Source organism: Propithecus coquereli, unplaced genomic scaffold, assembly GCF_000956105.1.
Source record: "Propithecus coquereli isolate 6110/MARCELLA unplaced genomic scaffold, Pcoq_1.0 Scaffold5, whole genome shotgun sequence".
NCBI lineage: Eukaryota > Metazoa > Chordata > Mammalia > Primates > Indriidae > Propithecus > Propithecus coquereli.
The window spans coordinates 8,989,936-8,998,096 of NW_012150840.1; positions in this window are offsets into that span (position 1 = coordinate 8,989,936).

An 8,161-nucleotide genomic window follows, 5' to 3' on the forward strand; every position below is an offset into this window, starting at 1 on the left:
TCAAATTTCAGTAATTCCATATTCTTTTCAGTGGATACAAGGCTAGGAGTGAAGTAGAGGTGAGTCTAAACAAGTCTATGTTTCCTTGCCCTTTCCTGAGCTCTGAGTATGTCAATATTGATTACATCATTGGTCAAACTTTGTCCTGTCACTGACACTTTCATCTACTGACTGAAATTGCGACATTTCCCTAGGAGCCTATGATGGCAGAGAGGGTAACTCTGACGGTGTTCCTAAACCTGCTGCTGTGGGATTCTAGAGTCAGCTCCTCTGGATCACTTCCAGATCCCTGCTCAACCCATTTAGTATCTGAGGTTGAAGTCTGTTGCCATTGGCTGTCCTCTGGGGCCAGAGAACCCTTCTGGGGGTTCTGGTCTAGTCTAGTCTCCCATGCCAACACCATCATCTAAACTCCACAGTCATTACCAGTCTAACAGCTTGAAAGTTGATGCAGCGATGAAGCAGAAGCCAGTTTGGCTTTCTCCCAGTTCTCTATGCCCCTCTGGAGTTAATCAGCAACCACCTATCTTTGTGTCAATAACATAAGCCTCTCTAGCTAGAACACCTGGTGGAAACCCATAGGCAGGTTTAAGATGAAGCAAATTTTGCAGTAATTAATCTGACCTTTACTCTATTTAAGCTGCACTCAGAATATCCACACAAAAATAGCTTGCTAAACCCCACCAGCTAGCTGGATGGACCTATAGCTCTCAGTGCTCCTTAAGCCACCTTGGGTTTTCTAATGTTTTCCATGCCCACACTTCAACTCCAAAGTCTGTGAACTTTAAGCAATATCTCCCTATTTCACGCACACACACAAAGAGTTTAGTGAAACAGCCCGAGTCCATCTTACTGGTAGAATTCTTTAATGGCATCTCCCCAGCCCTTTCCTACTCTCCTCATAGACCATCCTGATGGTGGTGTTCACACCACCGGGGAAATCGTAGACCGTCTTAACTGGGATTACCAACACCTACTCTTAGTGGCTATTGAGTGTCAGGTGATTGCTTATTCAGGGAAAGGGGGAAAAGGGATTGACAAGACAGAGGGCATATAAAAAATAGTTTCCTGCTGTATTAGTCTGCTCAGGATGCCATTATAGAATACCACAGACTGTGTGGCTTAAACAACAAAAATTTATTTTCTCTCAGTTCTGGAGGCAGTCTCTCAGTCCAAAATAAAGGTGGCAGCAGGTTTGGACTCTCCTAAGGCCGATGAACACTTTCTCTTTGTGTCCTCTCATTGCTTCTGTGTGTGAACTCCTAGTGTCTCTTCCTCTCTTTATAAGGACACTAGTTCTGTTGGATTAGGGCCTTACTCTAATGACCCTTATGACCTCATTTAACCTTAATTACCTCCTTTAAAAGGCCCTATCTCCAAATATAGTCACCTTAGGGATTAGCACTTCAACTATGAATTTTGAGGGGACATAGTTCAGTTCGGTCTATAACTGATCCTGCCCTTCTGAGTGGGAGAAAAGCAGATATTGGCCAAGAAATGCAATTATGACTGTGCAGTTTGAGAATTGCTAAGACAGGGAGGATACATGAGACAGGAAGAGTGAAAAGATGGATGGATGGATGGATACATGAATGGATATTTAGATGGAAAGACAAATGAATGAATAAATGACTTTGGTAGTGTGTTGATAGCACCAGGACAGAAATTACATTTTGCTTCTTTGGGACTGTAGTTTTTTACAGTACAGGGGTTGCAAACTCAAATGCTCATGCTAGCCAGGTAACAGAGTGACAAAAAGAGGCCTGGTGCAATAATAGGGAGTTATAGGGACTGATAAATTAGAGAGAGCATGCCTTGTATAAAGGGGCAGCAGGTATTAACAAAGACTCTCTCTTTGGCCAAACTTGAGTCATGTTCCCCTGAGTCCTCTTTCTGATTATGCTCCGACCTTGGGCTCTGTCCTTGGCACTGTCCAATTTTAACAAGAATTCTGCTGAGTCAGTTTAGCAAATATTCCCTACCCTTGGTATTTGATCACCCTCGATATCTGATCAAATTCCTCCTTCCCCCATTCTCAATATCTTATCCCCCTTGCCTGACTTCAGTAAGAATCCCCCCTAGCCTTGGTGTTTCTTGATAGTCATTTTCCATCCACTGAGCCTCCATCTTGCTCCTTAGTGATACATTTCCACTTTTGCTTATTGGATTCGGAGTTGAGCCCATCTCTTCCTGCTACTGCAAAACCCTATTGTACTGTCCCTTCTTGAATAAAATCTCCCTTAAGGTCCTTAATAAGTGTCATGAAAAATTTGTAACAGTACTCAGCTCCAGTCAGGTGTTGTCTTGTGGGTTGCTGGCCTAACTTCTGATTTTACAAGGGAAGCCAGAAATCTGGATTTTCAGATGAAATCTTTCCTTAAATAGACCTTGAAATTCAAAAATTATAAAATACTATGTAAGCCAAAGAAACACATATATATTCTGAATGTATGCTGGGGGCTGCCAGACTCCACTCTTAGTATACTAGAAAGATATTTATAATGTCATCACATGAGGATGTAGGTATTTATGAGTTCCGGCTCATGGGTGGACTGCCTGGGTTCGTATTCCAGTCTACCACTTATTAGCTTTGTAATCTTGGACAATTATGCATGTAACTCATAGAGCTGTTGTAAGGATAAAATTAGTTCATGCACGTAGGTACCTAAACAATGCCAGCTGCTTAGTAGGAAAGCAGTAACTGTGAGCTGGTAATACTAGCTAGTATCATGAAACCTCTTGGTTTCCTCATCTATAAAATCGGGACAACAGTTGCCTTTCCTATCCCCCAAGGGATTGTAGTGAGGGTGAAACAAGAGCATGTATGAAAGACCTTGGAAAAGTATGTACATTGCTAAGAAATACAGCAGGCATTACTTTTGTTACTATCCCCGTAAATGAGGCACAGCCTTTCCCAATGCAGGGCTGGGATCCCTAGGAAGAGGAGCAAATAGTAACCCCATTAATGGTTGTTTTGTTGTTCTTAGAATTTGATAGTTGTTCTTTTTTTCCTTTTTTTATTATGAAAATTTTAAACATTCAGAAAAGTAGAGAAAATAGTATAATGAACACCCAGATACCCTTATCTAGATCTAATAATTATTAACATTTGTCATATGTGCTTGACTTGGTGAGTTTTCCTGGCAGATATATGAGAATGGAATGTGGCAGAGATGTGGTAAGGAAGTGGGTGAATTAAGGCATAATTGTTGGTGCTGCCTGGGAGAGCTAAGGGCTTTAACTACCTCAGCCACTACTTATTTTTTCAAGAAAGCAAGTTCTAATCAAGTGTGGATGGTTGCCTGTTGGATAGGACCCCAGAGAAGGGAATTTTGTGCAGGGTAGTTTGTTATAGACAATAAATACATTGTTATCACCTTAAAGAAAATGGTATAAATGGGATAACAGAAATGATTTTATTATTTATAAGATATTAATGTATTGTTATTTTTAAGGTTTTAATTTTTTGCGAAGAAAATATATTTGTGTATTGCTCATGCAATGGAAAATTAAAAATTTCTGGAGAGACTTTCAATATGGAAATATCTCTGCCACAAAGAACTCAGGAGTTGAAATTGTAGTGGATCTGAGAGAAGTCTGGTAAAATCAGTAATAAAAAGAGATGTCGGTCACTAAAAATGAAAGGTTTCAGAAGAAGCAGAAACACTCAGATTCAAAGAAAGTATATGCTAATTATAAATGGTTCCTTTCTGGTAAAGCATCTAAAAGATTCTCTAAGACATATTGCCCCATTTCTCAACATCAACTATTACTGCATTTAAATGCTAACGCTTCTCCCTGGAAAGGATGTCTTACAATGTGAAAGCAACTAAACTTTGCTCTAAAATTCTATTATTCAGACTCCTCATTAATTTAAGCTGACATTCCTCCTCAATTGGGGCAAATCATCAAAGCTTTATTGTATTGAGAACCTTGAATTCAGCAACAAAGAGTGTGGGATATGAGGGAAAACGTGGGGAAGGGGAGAGTAGAGAGCTCCCAAGGCCAAAGAAGGGAGGGGAGGAGGGAAAGCCTGCAGGAAGGCCTGCAGAGGGAAAGATGGAGTGTGGACAGGAGGAGAGGAGAAGAGTTAGAAAAGGACTCAAATGAACATGGTAGAAGCAAAACAAGTCTGCAACTTTGAGATCACAGATTTTTCTCCAGAGTAAAAATGAAAAGGGAGCTAGGATATAGGAAAAGGGGAAACATTCCTTTTCTTCATTTAGGTGCCTCTCTAATCTCCTTACCAATGGCACTCTGCCCAGTGGCTCAGTGCCTGCCAGGAAGCCCACCCTACAGACCCTGAGGCCTGGAGCTCCAGCCCTGCTCAGCCCTCAGTGTCTGGTCAGGTTGCACTTCCACCCCAGGCCCCAGGGTGCCCTCTAATCCTTTCTGGTGTGATTGACTGTGGGATGTAGGATGTGGGATATACTAGGTGGAATGTATTGGGTTCATTGTTGAGGCATAAGGCAAGGAAGGGTCTTTGAAATGTGAGGACATCGTCACAAACTTTCATTTACCGTCTATGATTTATCACTAGAATATAATAAGACTTATAAGATGAGCTTTAAAGCCTAGGGAAAACCAAGTTCCTTCAATGTGTAACTTTGATAAATAAAGTATTAATTTTAAAAACCAAAGTAGTCCCAGACAGTCTTTTCTCTGCACCAAAACAATGCTCAAGGACACAAGAAACTCACACAGACACTGTGAAGCAGACAGCTCCTAGCGTCCGGCAACCCATCTTAGTCCAAGCTGGGCGAGCTGCTAGAATTCACTCCCCAGCCCAACACCTTCCAGCTCTGGGTCCTCAAAGAATGCCTACAAACTCCCTGAGTCCCAATTTCCTGAGGTGTAAGATGGGAATAGAGATAATCTGCCTAATCTTCAAGCCCAGGGGCCTGTAAGGATGACAGTGTAGAAAAAAGGTTTTCCAACCTTCACAGAAGATCTGAGCCTAGGTTACTGCAATGATGTCTCCAGTTTTAGGACACAAATCTGATCGTGCCATTTCTCTGCTCAAAACTCTGAAGTGACCTCCTTTTCACTCAGGCTGAAAACAAAGTGTCCTTCCGCTGGCCTATAAAGCTCCCCCTGCATTCAGCAGCACCTGCTTCTCTGTCTCTTACTGCTCCCCGCTTGCCTACCTGCCAGGGCCACACTGTCTCCTCACTCTTCCCCTGTCACCAGGAACACCTTCACCTTAGGGCCTTTGTACTTCCAAGTCCTTTGCTGGAATGCTTTTTCCAGACAGCACCATAGCTGACTCCCTCACCAACTTCCCCCAGATAGTGGGGTGACTCCCTCACGTCTAAGTTTTTGCTAACCTGTCACCTTCTCCATGGGACCTACCCTGGTTAAAATTGCAGGCTGCTCTCCTTACCTCCATCCTGCTTTATATTTTCCCAAAGCATTTATCTCCATGCAGCATAACAAGCAGCTCACTATGCTTACCCTTCACTTGTGTGTCTTCCCTGCTGCAGTACAAGCTCTGGAGGGCAGTCATCTTTGGTTTGTTCACTGATCTGTCATAAACACCTGGGTTGGATCTTTCTTAGAGGTCCAGGATATAAAACCAATCAAAGAAGGGCTACTCCAGTTAAAGGGAGATATGAGCTCAAAATCTCTCCCACCATGCCTGCAGGCTGTCCATGAGCAAGTGCCAGAACTGCTGACATTTGCTCTCATGTGTGAAATCAGTTTTGAAGCTGTAAGGTGCTGCATAATGTCAGGTCCAAGGGTCTGGCACAGTGGTTTGCACACATCAGGTGCCCAGTGGTACAGCTAATAAGGGGAAGGGAACTAACATTTGTTGAGCAGCTATTATATGCTAGGCAATGTCTGTGCCCCGTGTACTGTATAAGTGATCTCATGAAACTGTCAGATCTTTTACCATTGTCTCTCCCTTGTATTAAGTACTCAATAAATGCTCATTTATTTCCCTAATGACCCTCCGAGGCAGGTACTATCATCCCCATTTGGGAAGGGCCCCAAGGTTCAGGTTCAGATAGCTTGCTTAATGTCATACAACTCGTGAGTATCAGAACTAAAATTTAAATTCTTAACAGACAAGCTCCAATCACTGATTCTTTGAGAGAATGTAGGTTAGGCCACTTCTCCAAGCTTCCCTGAAGCAGATCTGTCTCTTGGCTGCACCAGGAGATGAGAGGAGGGTATTTCTTTCTCCACCTGGGCTCACTTCCTCCCTTTGTGCAGTTGGCTCACCTGGAAGGGCCTCCTGCTTTTGATTAATGGATCTGCCCTTCCCACCCCTCTAACCCCCACTGGATAACCCGAGTTAGCAGCAGTTCATCTTGAATCATAAATCAAATTCTGAAAGACATTGCAGCTTTGTGCTCAAGATCTCTATAGAATTCGAATTCTTTGTGAAGGTCATTTGCTTGTGAGTAGAATGATGCGTTCATCAAGTCTTTCCCTTTAAGAAAAATCTAGATGGTATCTGCTGGTCTTCCCTGCCCCTTCCCCCACAACAAAACAAAAAACAAAACAAAACAAAACAATAGCCCTAGTTTATCCATTTGTTGTAACTAGAATTCTTCCAAGGACCTCATACTCAAGTTTCCACTCTGGCCATACTAAGGAAAAGCCCCAATCATGTTGCCTCTTTACGTAGATAGAAATCATTTAGAACTAACACATTTATTGTGCTTTCCATATGCCCACTATTAGCTGGGATTTTATTTTTTAGGCATTGCTGAAGTGTTGTTGCATGCCAGCTATTTACACTGTGTAGGGACAAAACAACCTCATGTATGCCCCAGACCTATTTTATGAATAGTTTATGGATAATTCCCAAGTTCCCAGAACTCTAGCCCTGGGAGAAAGCATCTCCATAAATCTCCTAATACTTTATACCATGTTAGATTCTTGGGAACTTTTGAGTTTGCTTCAGAATTGCCTTTACAGGCAATTGATGAAGTATAGATGTCAGGCAGGTTTTCATTTTCTGGGTGTTTTTATTTAATCTAGAACCAACAGTGGCCTTTAGAATCAGATTCTCCTTCTCAGAGACTCTTTCTGAGGTTTCATGTTCACGAACTCCAGATTGGAGAAGCTCAGGGTTCAACTGAGTGCCAGAAACAACCAATTCCATCAGTATTGCTCAACTGGCAAAAGGGGTAGTTCTTCAGTTGTGTGGGACTGTCCTGTGTACTGGAGGACATTCATCCTTCAAGCCTCATCCAGAAAATTCCAGGAGCATCCCCCAGTCACTGTGACAGTCAGAGGTGCCTGTAGGCAATATTCCAAGTACCCCCAGTTGAAAGCACCAGCAAGGGTATCTCTGAAAGATGGTGAACTGGAGGCAAACACCACTAAGTTCTGCCATCAACGAGGGGTTGAGTCTACACAGGCACCTTCCCTCCCAGTGTAAAATGCTTCCAATCCTTGTTACCTTTGATGACCTTCTTTGCCTTCAAGTCTTGTCTTGATGAACATTTATTTTAATCTCTGATTTCTGCCATATAAAAATGGGGGCAGTGGGAAGGAGAGGAGGAAATTATTGAAATTTCCGCTGGGCTCATATCCTCCTAAGAAATATTCTGTTCTCTGGAATGACAGTGAACCCAATCAAGTTAACGATTGGGAGAGTTTACTAAATGTAGGTTCCCAGGCCCAGCAGTCAGTCTGGGATAAGAGATAGAAACAGGGACAGAAATAGATGGATTCACCAGGACCCCAACATTGGTCTACAACCAGTGGGTCGTCTCCACCTCCACCCCATGTCAGTTCTGACTTCTCTGTAGATCCCTGAGTACCACTCATCTGCCCTCCAAGGCATAGTGGGTTCTCTCTGATTTCTAGAAATATCGACATTTCCTGTAAGATGAATGTCCAGAATCAGGATCTTCTACTAGAGCAGGGATTATATAACTCCCTGGGCCCTGGAAGAGCATGACTGTTTATCAAGAACCATCCAGAGAGGCTGCCAGATGAATCACTGTCTGTTCTTCTTGCTCTGCTCCTTTTTTCTCTTGGGCATGATTACCTCGCATGCCAACGCCCAAGTTCACAGGCCATGTATTCCAGCCCTGCATCCTGCCTGCCCCTTTTGCTGGGAGTGCTTTCTGCAGCTCTCAGTGCATCCTGTTTGTTCAGACCCCTTTGTCTTCCACTGGTGCAGCGGGAGAGAGGATTCCTC